We start from the raw sequence: 15,279 nt of genomic DNA, 5'->3' as shown, positions 1-15,279 counted from the left end.
ACGAACTGATGGAAGACTCATCAGATGAGGGAGACCTTGATCACATTTCTGTTGTGCGAGGTTGGGGGGGAGAGGACAGAGGAAGGAAGCATGATTGTTACCTCGCCACCAACACAACAGGGACTTGGTGCTCCTGGATGCGCAACACACATGAGTGCCTTCTTGCTGCACTACCTGCAACATGACCCTCGAATTGTGAGAATTAGAAATAATCCTGACTACTGGGTTGCCACACTGTTAGATCCCCGGTACAAAAGTAAATTTGCAGAAATTATTCCTGCCATAGAAAGGGATGCACGCATGCAGGAGTATCAGCAGAGACTGTTGCAGAATCTTACATGTGCTTTTCCACAAAATACCAGTGGTGCACGTAGTGAATCTCACAGTTCCAACTTGCCAACCGTGGGACCGTCAAGTGTTCAGCACTCAAACCGTAACAGAACCACAGTATCTGCTGGTAACATCAATTTTGCGGAATCATTTCACCACTTTTTTAGCCCATCCTTTGCAAGGCCACAGGAGACAAGAAGTCTGACACATAGTCAACGCCTAGAGACGATGGTACAGGAGTATCTCCAAGTAAACATTGAAGCCACGACTGTGTCACTGGACCCTTGCTCTTTTTGGGCTTCCAATCTGGATAAATGGCCGGAGCTAGCCACTTACGCCTTGGAGATCTTGTTATGCCCCGCAGCCAGCGTTCTGTCTGAACGTGTGTTCAGCGCTGCTGGTGGTGTGCTGACAGATAAGCGCACGCGGCTCTCCACTGATAATGTAGACAGACTCACGTTCATAAAGATGAACAAATCATGGATCCGAAACGACTTTTCTACCCCTGTGTCATCCTGGGGAGAGTAAAAGCTTGATGATTGGTTAAAATCACCCTACCAACCGTTTTAAGCTTTCAAATTACTAATCATGTTTATCTGTATCTTGGCTGGAAAATAATTTGGGCTTTGTAGCAGTGTGCAGCACTGATTCTATTAGGCCATCTATAATAAGCTCCACCAGATTTAAAATTACTAATCATGTTTATCTGTATCTTGACTGGAAAATAATTTGGGCTTTGTAGCAGTGTGCAGCACTGATCCTATTAGGCCATCTATACTAAAGCTTCACCAGATTTAAAATTAATAATAATTTTTAGCTGCATCTAGCCCGGAAAATAATTTTGGGGCTCCGAGATGCGCAAGACACATAAGTGCCTTCTTGCTGCACTACCTGCAGCATGACCCTCATATTGTCAGAATTCGAAGTAATCATGACTACTGGGTTGCCACACTCTTAGATCCCCCAAACTTTTCGATCAACCTTTTCATTTTAATAAAGACCAAAAAAATGGTCATTTTTGAAATTATAAGCATTAGCAGGTTGTTAGAAACTGAAATCAAACAGTTTTCAACTCAAAACTTTATTCTAGGTGATGTTACATTTTCACATAGGACCCCTTGTTCGAAAGGAGCTTCTGAACTCTCTCGTCCATTGAATTTGTCAGGTTTTGGATGGTTTCTGCTTCAATTGTTTTGCATGAGGACAGAATACCCTCCCAGAGCTGTTGCTTAGATGTGAACTGCCTCCCGCCATCATAGACACTCCTTTTAATGATGCTCCAAAGGTTCTGAATGGGGTACAGGTCAGGGGAGCATGGGGGTCACACCATAAGTTTGTCCCCTTTTATGCCCATATCAGCCAGAGATGCAGATGTTTTATGTGCAGCATGAGATGGTGCATTATCATGCAGAAAAATGATCTTGCTGTGAAATACACGGTTCTTCTTCTTGAACCATGGCAGGAAGTGCTGTTTGAGAAAATCCACATACATTATGGAGTTCATCTTTAGCGCCTTCAGGGATCCTAAAGGGGCCGACAATCTCTCTCCCCATGATTCCAGCCCAAAACATTACTCCACCTCCTCCTTGTTGGCGCTGTAGCCGTGTTTGCGTGGGGTGTCCATCAACCAGCCATCCTCCACTCCATCCATCTGGACCATCGAGCGCTGCATGGCACTCATCCGTGAACAAAACAGTTTTGAAATCAGTCTTCATGTAATGTTTGGCCCACTGGAGCCGTTTCTGCTTGTGTGAAGTGGATAGAGGAGGTCGACAGGATGGCGTATGCACAGCTGCAAACCTCTGAAGGACCCTGCATCTTGTTGTTCGGGGGACGTTGGAGGCACAAGCAGCTTCAAAAACTTGTCTGCTGCTATGACAAGGCTTTTTTGCCACTGCTCTTTCAATCTGACGTAATTGCCTGTAGGAAAGAGTCCTCAATTTGCCCTTATCAGCACGCACACGTGTGTACTGTGAATCAGCTACATACTTCTTGATTGCCAAGACACTTCATCCTGATCATCGCACAATGTTGATTGTAGTCATGCCTTGACCTAAACACTCCACAATTTGTTGCTTCTCAGCAGCCGACACATCCTTTTTCTTTCCCATTTTGGCAGAAAATGTAGGCTGCTTAATAGTGTGAGACAGCCTTCTTAAGTAGTCTTGCCTTTCATTGGACACACCTGCCAAACTAATTAGCACAGGTGTCTGCAATTGCTTACAGTGATATAAAGAGCCCTGACTCACATCACCATCAATGAGTTTAACTGACAAACAAACAAATTCTTCCCTTATCACTCCTAAACACTTTTTGCATAATAATTTGGAACACAGTGTACATGTGCTTTTCCACAAAACACCAGTGGTTCACGTAGTGAATCTTACAGTTCTAACTTGCCAACCGTGGTCTGTATGGAGTTGTTCAATAAAGGGCCCAAAATTAAGATAACATAGATGGGAGAGGTCTCTATGAATAGGAATTCCTAAGTATTTGATACCCTGTGAGGGCCAGGCAAAGGGAAAGTTGGACTGGATGGAATCCTATATGGATTTGGGGAGGGAGACATCGAGGGCCTCAGACTTCGCTGCATTGATTTTAAAATTTTACCATGTAACAAAGTGATCTATTTCAGCCATAACAGCATGGATGGATATATGTGATTGAGTGATATATACTAGGACATCATCAGCAAATAGAGAGCACTTGTACTCGGGGCCTCCCACCTCAATCCACCTAATATTGGGGTTATGGCGAATTGATGAGAGCAGGTGCTCCGTCACTAGGATGTATAAGAGAGGGGACAGAGAACATCCCTGCCTTGTCCCATTGGTGATTGTGAAAGGTGATGAAAATGTTCTGACGCGCCCCCTGGGCCTTGGGACACCCGGAGCCGGACCCTTTTTGGTGGATGCTGGTGGTTGTAGTCTCCGTGGCGGCAACCCGGTTCCGTGGCTCAGGGCGGTCAAACCAGTGGCGGAACTATTTATGTGGTTTTGATGTTTAAATGTCCGACTACGCCACCCGTGGATTGCGGTCAGAGTGAACCGCCGCTCCAGGGCAGACCGCTGAGGCTGGTGTTGTGGGTGCAGCAGAGCGTAGCATAACTCCCCACGGGAGGAGTATAGCCTCAGGGCAGTGTATGCGGAGGATGGGGGTGATGGTGCAGGGCAGCAGCAGTAATGACACGGAGTCAGTGATGCAGTCCAGGGCCTTTACTCACAGTTCTTATTATCCAGACCACGTCTGCAGGTAACGGCTGCCCACGTCGTACTGTGCTCACCAGGTGAGGGGCTCAGACAACTCCCAGATAACTTTGGAGTGCTTCACAGGACCCCCTTTGTGTGTCCTTTGTCTGGCCTCTCTTACCAACCCTTCTGTCCGGCTGCCTCGGGCCTCCTCTTGGTAAACTTGGCGCCAGTTTCCCTGACCCTATGTGGTGCCTTCCTAGCGGGTGTAGCGAGGGGCTGCGCCACATAAAATGTCACAGCCTCCTGTTTCTAGCTGAGGGTCGTTTCCTGCCTCCACTAGTTTCGGGGACCGGTTTCCCCCTTTGGCCTGACCCCTCCACGCAGGTGGATTCGGGCGTGCGGTGGCGACTCACCCGTCCGCACCCCTGAGATCCCTTCGTTCCTCGTTCCTGGAGCCTTCTCCGCTCCTCTTCCTTCCTTCTCCCTCTTCCAGGCCTGGGCCTCTGTTACTAGGCCCGCCTCCGGAGCAGAGCTCATGCAGAGCCCCTGCTCCCTGCCACTTCTGCTCAGACTTCTCTGCACTGAACTAAGATGGTGCCCACCTTTTATACTCCCTTCTCAATGCACCCAGGAACTGCTTCCTCCCTGCTCCTGCACTACAGGGTTCCCCTTCCTCAGTGTTCCCTCCCCCCACTCCAGCCAGGGACAGGGACTGTCGTGCCCATCTCAGGGGCATGTTGGTCGCCCTGCCCCACGGCAATGTGGTGTAATGCATGCAGGTGTCGGGTCCTGATCCACACTACATCCTTACCTGAGAGTGAGATATCACACCTCTGGGTGAGGTGCAATACCTCTGTAGCAACCGAGCCCTCAGGGTGCTACAGTTCCATTTATCTTCAACCTAGGTGACGTATTGAGATACAGGGCCGTGATTTTGGCTATAAAAGGGTACCCTAGACCCCTACCCCAAGCTTTTTAAGAGAATCATATATGGCGTGCCAGGAGACTCTATGGAATGCTTTCTCAGCATCCAACGAGAGTATCTAATTACAAATTTTTAACTGCATCTAGCCCAGGAAATACTTTGTGCCTAGTAGCAGGGTCTGCTAGTCAGCGGATTATCCCGGCTGTTAAGCAAGCTACACCACCTGTAGTTTGGACACTTCATTTTTTCAAAGGAAATGCTTCGGGACCACGGGATACTCAGTGAAGAGCATCAGGGGGCACCCCAAGGCATAGGGGCTGGGACTGGCAGTAGGATGCCTTGCGGTGGACAGCCGAGCTCGATCCTTATAAAAGCTTTTTAACTGCAGCAGCTTTAGTGGACGCTACTGGAGCTGGAATTACGCGGCTGCTGGCATGAGACTTGCCCTCCAATAGATCCTTGTAAATGGATTTAAAGTGTATTTATTCAAATTAGAGAGACAATTGAAATTAAAAAGCTTAGAGCTGCCTCCACCACAGGGGGGCTCGCTTGACCCACCAGCGGACAGGCACCAGTATTGGGAGAGGGGGGCTGGCCGTCAGGGTTCACCGCGGCTCTGGCACAAACCCGGCGACACGGAGGTGGCACGGGCAGGAGCGGACTGAACGTGTCGGCTTCTCACTTTTTGGATTTTAGAAGGGCATGACATGCCTATATCTGTGTCTCCCCCTCCTTTTACTCCTCCACCTCTTTTCTTTTCGCATGACTATATGTACTTGTCACTTTTCCATGTGTTAGTTGTGTCTTCTGAGCAGTTTGTCAGCTTTTGGACACCTTTGAAGGTGTTTTCTATGTGTTTCTATGTGTTTTTGTTTGTCTGCCATTGGTTTTAACGGTGTTCGAAGGTGTTCGACGAACAGTTCGGCGAACACACGGGTGTTCGACGAACCGAACCGAACTCGAACACTACGGGGGTGGCTCAACATTATTTCAGAGTCCCTCCTTCATAAATGAAACAGGATGTGTCTGATCATGTCTCACACACCACATGGCCAGATAAGGTAGTAAAATGTTAAAATTATATTTACTGGTGAATATATTTTTCACCATTGAAAGCAATGTGAACTTGCAAAAACACTACGTGTGAACATAGCCCAAGGTGTGGAGGAGCATTTTTTTTTGTTATTTATTTTGCCTTATATACAAGTCATTATCCTGGAATGAATTTTTCTTAACATTTTTTCCAGGAAAATCCATTTTATCGTCATTTTTGTATGTTTTATTGTCAGTCCATAATAGTGGCATAATACTCTGACAACATTCTTCACAGCAGCGACCTGGGATTCAGTGATGCTTCCGGGGATCTTCCCCATGCTGTTCCCATGCCATTTCAGCATGGTTTCCATCAATTTTGGCAATTTTAGGCCCCCTCCACACCTCCCGGGGGGGGGGGGGTGCACTGGAAAAATGCTCGGGTTTCCCAATGACTTCCATTATACTCGTTACTCGGGTCGAGCACCTGAGCATTACGATTTGCTCAACCTGAGCTACGAGCACCCGAGCATTTTAGTGCGGGTTCATCACTAATCAGATCCACACAAGGAGTGCTTTCATCTATTTTGTTTAGTAACTAAGTCAGGGTAGTGGGCAACCTCTTTAATAAATAAGCTTATTTGATAACTGGAACAAATTTCAATTCTGACATGGTCATAAATGAGCTTTGAAGATTGTGTGTTTAGAGTACAATCCCAACTCTCTTTATTTCATTCTGTAGTTGATTATGAACCTAGCATCTGTAGAACGTAATGGACCAAAATCTTTAAAGGAGTTGTACGGTCTAAAATGAAAAGTCTGCAATCTACAGAATTTTGAATCCCCCCAGCGCGCGCACTGTGCTCTGTGAGGATTCGCCGGTTTTTGAGCCGGGAACAGCGGTGATGTATGCATTATGCATACATCAAAACAGGCAAATCCTCGCAGCACACAGTGCCTGCGCTGGGAGAATTCACAAGTCTGCAGTCACACAGAGTAACTGCAGACTTTTCATTTTAAACCGGACAACCCCTGTAATAAAACACTATTGCAAAAATGATTGTCAACCAAAAATGCATTGAAGGATAGAAGTGCCCAGTAAAGTGTCTATATCCTTTAAAGCAATTAAAAAATTGTTGAAATAGTGTACATAGTCTAACCTTTTGTTACATTTTACCTCGATTCCAGCTAGGATTCCTTTGCAAATATCTGTTCCTCCAAGAGTGTAAATTGGAAGCAGAGATGTTAGACTCTCTCGATTAGCGCTGTTTTCTATTTTTGTTAGATTAGAAAGAACAAAGGCATCACTTGCGAACATAACAATTCCAACAGATGATCTACTTTCAATAATTTCTGTAAGGAATATTGTTGCAGCCTGGTAGAGTCGCTGAATTCTACTCTGTAATTAGAAAAAAGTGAACAATTATATGTAAACGTCCTTTACGATATCGACTGATATGAGAACTGAATATGCGTCATACTGTGTGTGTAAATATCTATTGGAACACAACTTGCTTGTTTCCAGAAAAAAAGATATCAAGAAATGTACACATAGTATGAGCCACTTATAGGACCTAGAACATAAGAAAACTGGTGGTATTGCCATTAGCCACCAATCAAGGTTGCTCTTAGTTTTCTACACAGTGGTATAAAATGTAAGATATATGAAATAATCAGCATAAACAAATGTTGGTGGTCTGTGAGCCTCTGGGAGGAAATCTAAGCAAAGAAATATATGCATGGATTTTGAACGCTTGTGCTATAGTATTATGTGTATTAAGGGACTTAGTTGAACTGGCCTTGTATAAATGTCAAGTATGATTGTGTACAGCAGCACTTTTTTCAGTTACTTCCTCCTGGGGAAAATACTTCCTCCTGCATACTCTTCATAAATCGCATAAATGTACCAATATCTTTGCTCCATGAATACATAGCTCCCAACCATCCCCGATACAGTGGACAGTCCTGAATTTGGGTCTGCGCCTCAGGCATCTGCTGAATTTCCCTCACTGCCAGCGCCCCTCTGACAACTGCTCCTGCCAGGGGAAAAAGATAATGGTAACGGGGCGTGGACTTGGGTGTGGCCAGGGGGCGTGGTCAAAATTTACGCTACACCCGCCGCATGATGTGTCCCTCTTTCTTTTCTGAAAAAGTTGGGAGGTATGTGTGAACAGGTTAGATGGTAATAACCCTTTAAAATGTACTTGATAAAGAGATTCATGGGTAAACCCACCAATGTTTATCACTAAGGCTGCGTGCCCACGTTGCGTATTACAAGCGTATATGCTGCGGAATTTCCGCAGTGTAAACGCTTGTAAAACGCATGTATATCCGCACCCCATGGTCCCCAATGGCATTCCACAATGTCAATGCCCATGCTGCGGATTTTTCCGCAGCGCATATGCTGCGGTCAAAAATCTGCAGCATGTTCATTAATTTTGCGGAAGCGCAGCGGAATCAATGTGCGGATGGTACCCAAGTCTGGATGAGAGGAGACTCTCATCCAGACCTGGGTACCAAAGAACCTGTAAAAAAAAGAAAAAATAAAGTTTATACTTATCTTCTGATGTCTTCCCGGTGTTTTCCCGCCGTCGCGCTGTTGTTTGAAGGACCTGCCACGTCATTGAGTCATGTGACCCATCACATGACTCAATGATGTCACCGCAGGTCCTGCACACAACAGCGTGAGCCTCTCAAGACTCCGGACGGGGCAGAGAATGCATCGGAAAGTGAGTATAAACTTTATTTTTTTATTTTTTACCATTCTGATTCTTTTTTTTTAACTATTACTTGGTCACACTATATAAATCCATGCCGGTTGCATGGATTTATATAGTGTGAACAAGTTATCAAGCACTTTTCCAAGTGATGCTTAATTATAATCACTTGGAGAAGTGCTTGATAACCCGCATGCGGAAATGAATGCAAAGACGCTGCAAAGACGCCTCACAAACGCTTCTACCTGGCGGGAAAACCGCATGTAAAATCCGCATGCGATTTTCCCGCCAGGGTGAAGCGTAAAAAATATGCTTCAGGTCCGCAACGTGGGCACATAGCTTTAGGCTGTTCGTGAATGACAGTAAAAACATTTTTACACTAAACCAAACTTTTAGGCTATGTGCCCACGATGCAGAAATGAAGCAGAAAATTTCTGCAGCATTTCTGCATCTCCCTGGCAGAAAAAATGCATGCAGATTGTGCATGCGTTTTTCCTGCAGAATACATGCGGATTCACATGCAGATTCACATGCGTTAATGCATGTGTTTCCGCATGCGGGTTGACAAGCGCTTTCCAAGCGATTTTAGCATCACTTGGAAAGTGCTTGTCAACTAGGTCACACTGTATAAATCCATGCAAACGGCATGGATTTATATAGTGTGACCGCAAAAATAAAAAAATAAAGCTATACTTACCCTCGATGCCCCGCCGCGTGTGCTGTCGCGCTCGTCCTGGCTTCTTCCTGGTTGCCGGGCTCTCGCGAAACAGCCTGCGGTCACATGACCACGACGTCATCTCAGGTCCTGGAAGGAGAAGCGGTGCAGGGGCCGCCGGACAGGTGAATATAAACTTTATTTTTTATTTTATTCTTTTTTTTACAGGTACAATGGTACCCAGGTCTGGATGAGAGTCTTCTCTCCTCCAGAACTGGGTACCATACGCAAATTGAATCTCATATTATCCGCGTGTACAAATGTACAGACACGGATTCTATGCGTCTCAATGCAAGTCAATGGCGGCGCTTCCGCAAAATTAATGAACATGCTGTGGATTTATGAGCGCTGCAGAAACGCTGCGGAAAAATCTGCAGCATATGCATTGACATTGCGGAATGCCATTGGGGACCATGGGGTGCGGATTACCATGCGTTTTTTATGCGTTTCTGCTGCGGAAACGCATGAAAAACACATTGTGTGCACGCAACCTTACTTATGTATTTCATTTGCATCAATATGAGTTTGTCATCGGTTGCTGCACTCAACAGAGGCAGCAACCAAGATGAAAAAGCTTACTTCAGCATATTGAGAGCTTCCTCACATCAACAGCCTCTGGAAAGACAATCACTGCACGTGGTCACTGCTCCAAGAGGTAGCATATAAGTGGTGTGGAGTCCTGGCTCATCTGACATTAGGGGTTAGGGGTGTGAAACTCATTTTCACTGAAGGCCACATCCACATTATGGTTGACTTCAAAGGACTGCTTGTAATTGTAAGGGTTCATTGGAGGTGTCTGTGCAACACAGTACAAGCACAGACTGCAATGCACGGACGGGCCAGGGGTAGTGATGGGCGAACCCCTGGATCTTCGGGTTCTGCCGAATATTTAAACCGAACTCAACCCTGACCCTCTTTTACCCATTTATTCACCAAAAATAAAACTAAAAAAGCAAAGTTACAGTCACCTTTACGCCGATAATCCATTAATGACCATGTCCTACGACCATCAGTGATGCGGCCTCTCTCCACGCCAGCTGGAAAGCACTGCATGAAAAGCTCTTCCTGTGACTGGCAGTAACCTTAATGATGTCACTGCCGGTCACAAGCAGAGCTTCTCACGCTCTGCTCAGTGTGCTCTGGCTGGTGGGGAGAGTGGTCGCATCACTGATGTGATCACTCTCCAAACCATCCGGATCGTCGTGGGACATAGCCATTAATGGATTATTGACGGAAAGGTGAGAAACTTTGCTTTTTTATTTTAATTCTTGTGGAATAAATGGGTGACAGAGGGTCAGAGAGTTTTTATTTCAAATAAAAGAGTCTCTGTGTTTATTTCAATTAAAGGACTTTACTGTGTCTTTATTACATTTGACTACGAGGTTAGTAATGGGGGCGTCTGATAGACACCTGTCCATTACTAACCCCTGGGCTTGATGTCAGCGGTCATAAAATGGCTGACATCAACCCCACAACTATTACCCCACTTGCCACCACACCAAGGCAAGTGGGAAGAGCCAGGCAAAGTGCCAGAATTGGCGCATCTAATAGATGCGTCTTTTCTGGGATGGTTGCGGGCTGCTATTTTTAGACTGGGGAGGGCCAATATCCATTGGGGTTCACCTATCTCTAGCCATGGGCGAAAAAAGAGCTGTCCCTGGGTAGTAGGGCTGTAAGAGAGCTGCCCCTCGGTAGTAGGGCTATAAGAGAGCTGTCGCTGGTGGGTAGTAGGGCTAAGAGCACTGTCCCTGAGTAGTAGGGATAACAGATCTGTCTCTGGGTAGAAGAACTAAAATAGCTATCCCTGTGTAGTAGGGCTAAGAGAGCTGTTCCTAGGTAGTAGGGCTCAGAGAGATGTCCCTGGGTAGTAGGGCTAAGAGAGCTGTCCCTAGATGTAGGGCTAAGAGACCTGTTCCTGAGTAGTAGGACTCAGAGATCTGTTCCTGTGTAGTAGGGCTAAGAGAGCTGTCCCTGGGTAGTATGGCTCAGAGAGCTGTTCTTGTGTAGTAGGACTAAGAGTTGTTTCTGAGTAGTAGGGCTAATAGAGCTGTTCTGGGTAGTAGGGCTAAGAGAGTAATCCCTGGGTAGTGTGGCTCAGAGAGCAGTTCTTGGGTAGTAGGGCTAAGAGACCTGTCCCTGGGTAGTATGGCTCAGAAAGCTGCTCTTGGGTAGTAGGGCTAAGAGAGATTTCTCTGGGTAGTATGGCTCAGAGAGCTGTTCTTGGGTAGTAGGGCTAAGAGACCTGTCCCTGGGTATTATGGCTCAAAGAGCTGTTCTTGTGTAGCATGCAAAAGAGAGCTGTCCTGGGTAATTTGGGCTAAGAGAGCTTTTCCTGAGCAGTAGGGCTAAGAGTTCTGTCCCTGTGTACAAGGGCTAAGAGAGCTGTCCCTGGGTAGTAGGGCTAAGAGAGCTTTCCGTGGGTAGTATGGCTCAGAGAGCTGTTCTTGGGTAGAAGGGCTAAGAGACCTGTCCCTGGGTAGTATGGCTCAGCAAGCTGTTCTTGGGTAGTAGGGCTAAGAGAGCTTTCCCTGGGTAGTATGGCTCAGAGAGCTGTTCTTGGGTAGTAGGGCTAAGAGACCTGTCCCAGGGTAGTATGGCTCAGAGAGCTGGTCTTGGGTAGCATGCAAAAGAGAGCAGTCCTGGGTAATTTGGGCTAAGAGAGCTTTTCCTGAGCAGTAGGGCTAAGAGTTCTGTCCCTGTGTACAAGGGCTAAGAGAGCTGTCCCTGGGTAGTAGGGCTAAGAGAGCTTTCCGTGGGTAGTAAGGCTCAGAGAGCTGTTCTTGGGTAGAAGGGCTAAGAGACCTGTCCCTGGGTAGTATGGCTCAGAAAGCTGTTCTTGGGTAGTAGGGCTAAGAGAGCTTTCCCTGGGTAGTATGGCTAAGAGAGCTGTTCTTGGGTAGTAGGGCTAAGAGACCTGTCCCAGGGTAGTATGGCTCAGAGAGCTGGTCTTGGGTAGCATGCAAAAGAGAGCAGTCCTGGGTAATTTGGGCTAAGAGAGCTTTTCCTGAGCAGTAGGGCTAAGAGTTCTGTCCCTGTGTACAAGGGCTAAGAGAGCTGTCCCTGGGTAGTAGGGCTAAGAGAGCTTTCCCTGGGTAGTAAGGCTCAGAGAGCTGTTCTTGGGTAGTAGGGCTAAGAGACCTGTCCCTGGGTAGTATGGCTCAGAGAGCTGTTCTTGAGTAGTATGCAAAAGAGAGCTGTCCTGGGTAATCTGTGCTAAGAGAGCTTTTCCTGAGCAGTAGGGCTAAGAGTTCTGTCCTTGTGTACAAGGGCTAAGAAAGCTGTTCCTGGGTAGTAGGGCTAAGAGAGCTGTTCCTGAGTAGTAGTGCTAAGAGTGCTGTTGCTGTGTAGTAGGACTAAGAGAGCTTTTCCTGAGTAGTAGGGCTAACAGTGCTGTCCCTGTGGAGAAGTGCTAAGAGAGCTGTTACTGTGTAGTAGGGCTCAGAGACCTATCCCTGGGTAGTAGGGCTAAGAGATCTGTCCCTGGGTAGTAGGGCTAAGAGACCTATCTGTCCCAGGGTAGTAGGGCTAAGAGACTTGTTCCTGAGTTGTATGGCTAAGAGATCTGTCCCTGAGTAGTGGGGCTAAGAGAGCTGTCCCTGGGTAGTAGGGCTCAGAGAGTTGATCCTGGGTAGTAGGGCTCAGAGAGCTGTTCTTGGATAGTAGGACTCAGAGAACTGTTTCTCGGTAGTAGGGATAAGAGAGATGTTCCTGGGAAGTAGGGCTACTGAATTCACAGTTTGTGCAGGATCACTGCAATCACTGCATTCACTGTTTATGCTGGCTGACTGTGATAACTGGATTCACTCTTTGTACAGGCTTACTGCGATCACTGTGTTCACTGTTTGTGCTGGCTGAGATACCTGCATTCACCGTTTTTGCAGGTTGACTGTATTCACAGCGTGCACTGTTCATGCTGACAAATATGGCATCTGCTTCTTGTGCTGGCGCCGTACCCTCTTTTTATTGCTCGCTGCGTCTGCTCAGATTCAAAGATCACATCAGCTTCTTGTGCCAGCTCATCCCCACGGCTAAGCACTGTCTGTGTCGATGTAGAATGCAGCCAGTACTTAGTATAGGAGTTGGAGTCAGCACATGGGGTGGCTGACATCTTAGTGTTAGAACCCTCCTGTTAGGTTTTTTCTAGTTTGCTGGTCACATGACCTTTTTTGCTTATTTAATCCTGCTCCGCCCTTCTGGCCTTGCTGGACTTCATTGTAATTTCAACTCTTAAGCTAGCCAGATGCTTTGTTACCTTACTCCGTCAGTTTAGCTAGGTCTCTTGACCTCTATTTTCTATGTTGTTTGTTTGTCCTTTTCTGCTACAATTTCTGCTAGGAGGTGTCCATCTTTCTCCCAGTCCCTAGTTCTTGTAGGGATCCCTCCCTCACATCTATAGGTCTTCGTACAGACTAGCTGAGGACTTTAGCGGGTCTGATCGCAGGATCAGGTTCCCCATTACATCGTAGGGATCAAACTTAGTTCTATTGTAGGGACAGATCTCCTGTCTTTCCTTAGTGCTTGTAGCAGATCATAACAGTAAGTCCAGCCCAAAAATTTCTCTAAGGAAAGACCTCCAGTTTCCATCATGGTGTCAGTTCAGGATTTGGCTCAACGCTTGCAGGGACTCTCTCTGGAGGTGGCCGAGCTCCAGCAACACGTCAGTAGCTGTTCTGGAGCGCATTTTGTAGAGCCAAAGGTACGTTTGCCTGATTTATTTTTTGGTGAGCAACAAGATTTTTTTTCCTTTAAAAATGCTTGTTTATTGTATTTTCGTTTAAGACCAAGATCTCACAGCGCATAGGGTTCATAATGTCACTTTTGTGCAAGGAACCTCAGGGATGGGCCTTTTATCTCCAACCTAGTGATCCGTGCTTTAGATCAGTGGATAGTTTTTTTTCTGCTTTCGGGTTGTTGTATGATGATCCTGATCGTGTCTCATCAGCTGAGACGGAATTGAGACATTTGAGGCAGGGATCAGGTAATGTGGAAAATTATTGTACTCACTTCCGTCGGTGGTCTGCTCAGGTGGGGTGGAACGATTCTGCTCTGAAAAGTTTGTTTCTTGCAGGGCTAGGTGAAAGGGTTAAGGATCTGCTGATTGCTTATTCTACACCTGGAAACTTGCAGGAGGCAATGCAATTAGCTATACGGGTGGACAGGAGACTGCGTGCAAGGGTTAATGAGAGTAAATTCTCTCCCATGTCAGCTCCGAGTTCTGAGAGGGTCTGTACTGACATTGGGGAGCCGATGGAGATTGGGGCATTGTCACCCCGCTCTCAGGAAAAAGGCTGCAGGTTTTCTGAAGGCTTGTGCTTTTATTGCGGAAAATCTGACCATTTCATTAAGGACTGTGTGCTTCGTATGAACAAAGACAAAAAAAAGGTCAGTTACGCTCATATAGCCTGTTTAAATACTAAGGGGGTATTTCTTTCTGCTACTACCGCTGCTCAGGAAGAATTAATTGAATTTCGGGTATTTGTGGATTGTGGTTCTACTCTGAATGTGATTGATGGGGGATTCTTGGAAAAACTTAAATTAAAACCCAAACCTTTGTCATCCCCTATTGCCATGGTTTCTGTCGATGGTTCTCCCTTCAAATGTGTTACTCACAAGGTTTATGAATTTCCCCTCACTATTAATGGTATTCACCAAGAAAATTTGGATTTAGTGGTATTAAATAATTTGCCTTCTCCAGTAGTTTTGGGTTTGCCCTGGTTAAAATTGCACAATCCTGTACTGGATTGGTCTACCAATGAAATTAAGTCCTGGAGCCCTAAGTGTTATAACAAGTGTTGTAACGGGCGCATTGCTGCTGTGGATAAAGGGGAAATACCTGTACCTATTCTGGATTTTCGGAAAGTTTTTTCTGAGGAGGAGTCGCAAATTTTGCCTCCTCAGAGAGACTATGATTGTACCATTGAATTTGTCCCTGGAGCGACTCTCCCTAAAAGTCGTTTATTTAATCTTACTATTCCTGATAGAAAGGCTTTGGAGGAATACATATAGACGAGCTTGGCCGCCGGTCATATCAGACCCTCTAAGTCACCTGTGGCTGTTGGATTTTTTTTTGTTAAAAAAAAGGACGGCGGTTTACGTCCTTGTCTGGACTTTCGCGAGATTAATAAAATTACTGTACGCAATCCCTACCCACTGCCATTGATTCCTGATTTGTTTAACCAGTTAGTGGGGGCCAAGTGGTTCTCTAAAATTGATCTCCGGGGGGCATACAATTTGTTGCGCATGAAGGAGGGTGATGAATGGAAAACTGCTTTTAACACTCCTGTGGGTCATTTTGAGAATCTGGTGATGCCTTTTGGTCTTACCAATGCACCAGCATTTTTTCAGAATCTTATTAATGACATCCTTAGA

General features: G+C 46.1%; 1 pseudogene; it reads right to left on the bottom strand.

Annotated features, from left to right (window-relative positions):
* LOC141157692 (calcium-activated chloride channel regulator 1-like) overlaps positions 1–15,279 on the bottom strand; it is a 310,073-nt pseudogene that overhangs the window by 146,886 nt on the left and 147,908 nt on the right.

Source organism: Phyllobates terribilis, unplaced genomic scaffold, assembly GCF_046119375.1.
Source record: "Phyllobates terribilis strain yellow unplaced genomic scaffold, ASM4611937v1 Scaffold_8__6_contigs__length_399053987, whole genome shotgun sequence".
Lineage (NCBI taxonomy): Eukaryota > Metazoa > Chordata > Amphibia > Anura > Dendrobatidae > Phyllobates > Phyllobates terribilis.
The sequence above is the reverse complement of the archived record's forward strand: the minus strand, read 5'-3'. Positions and strand labels throughout refer to the sequence as shown.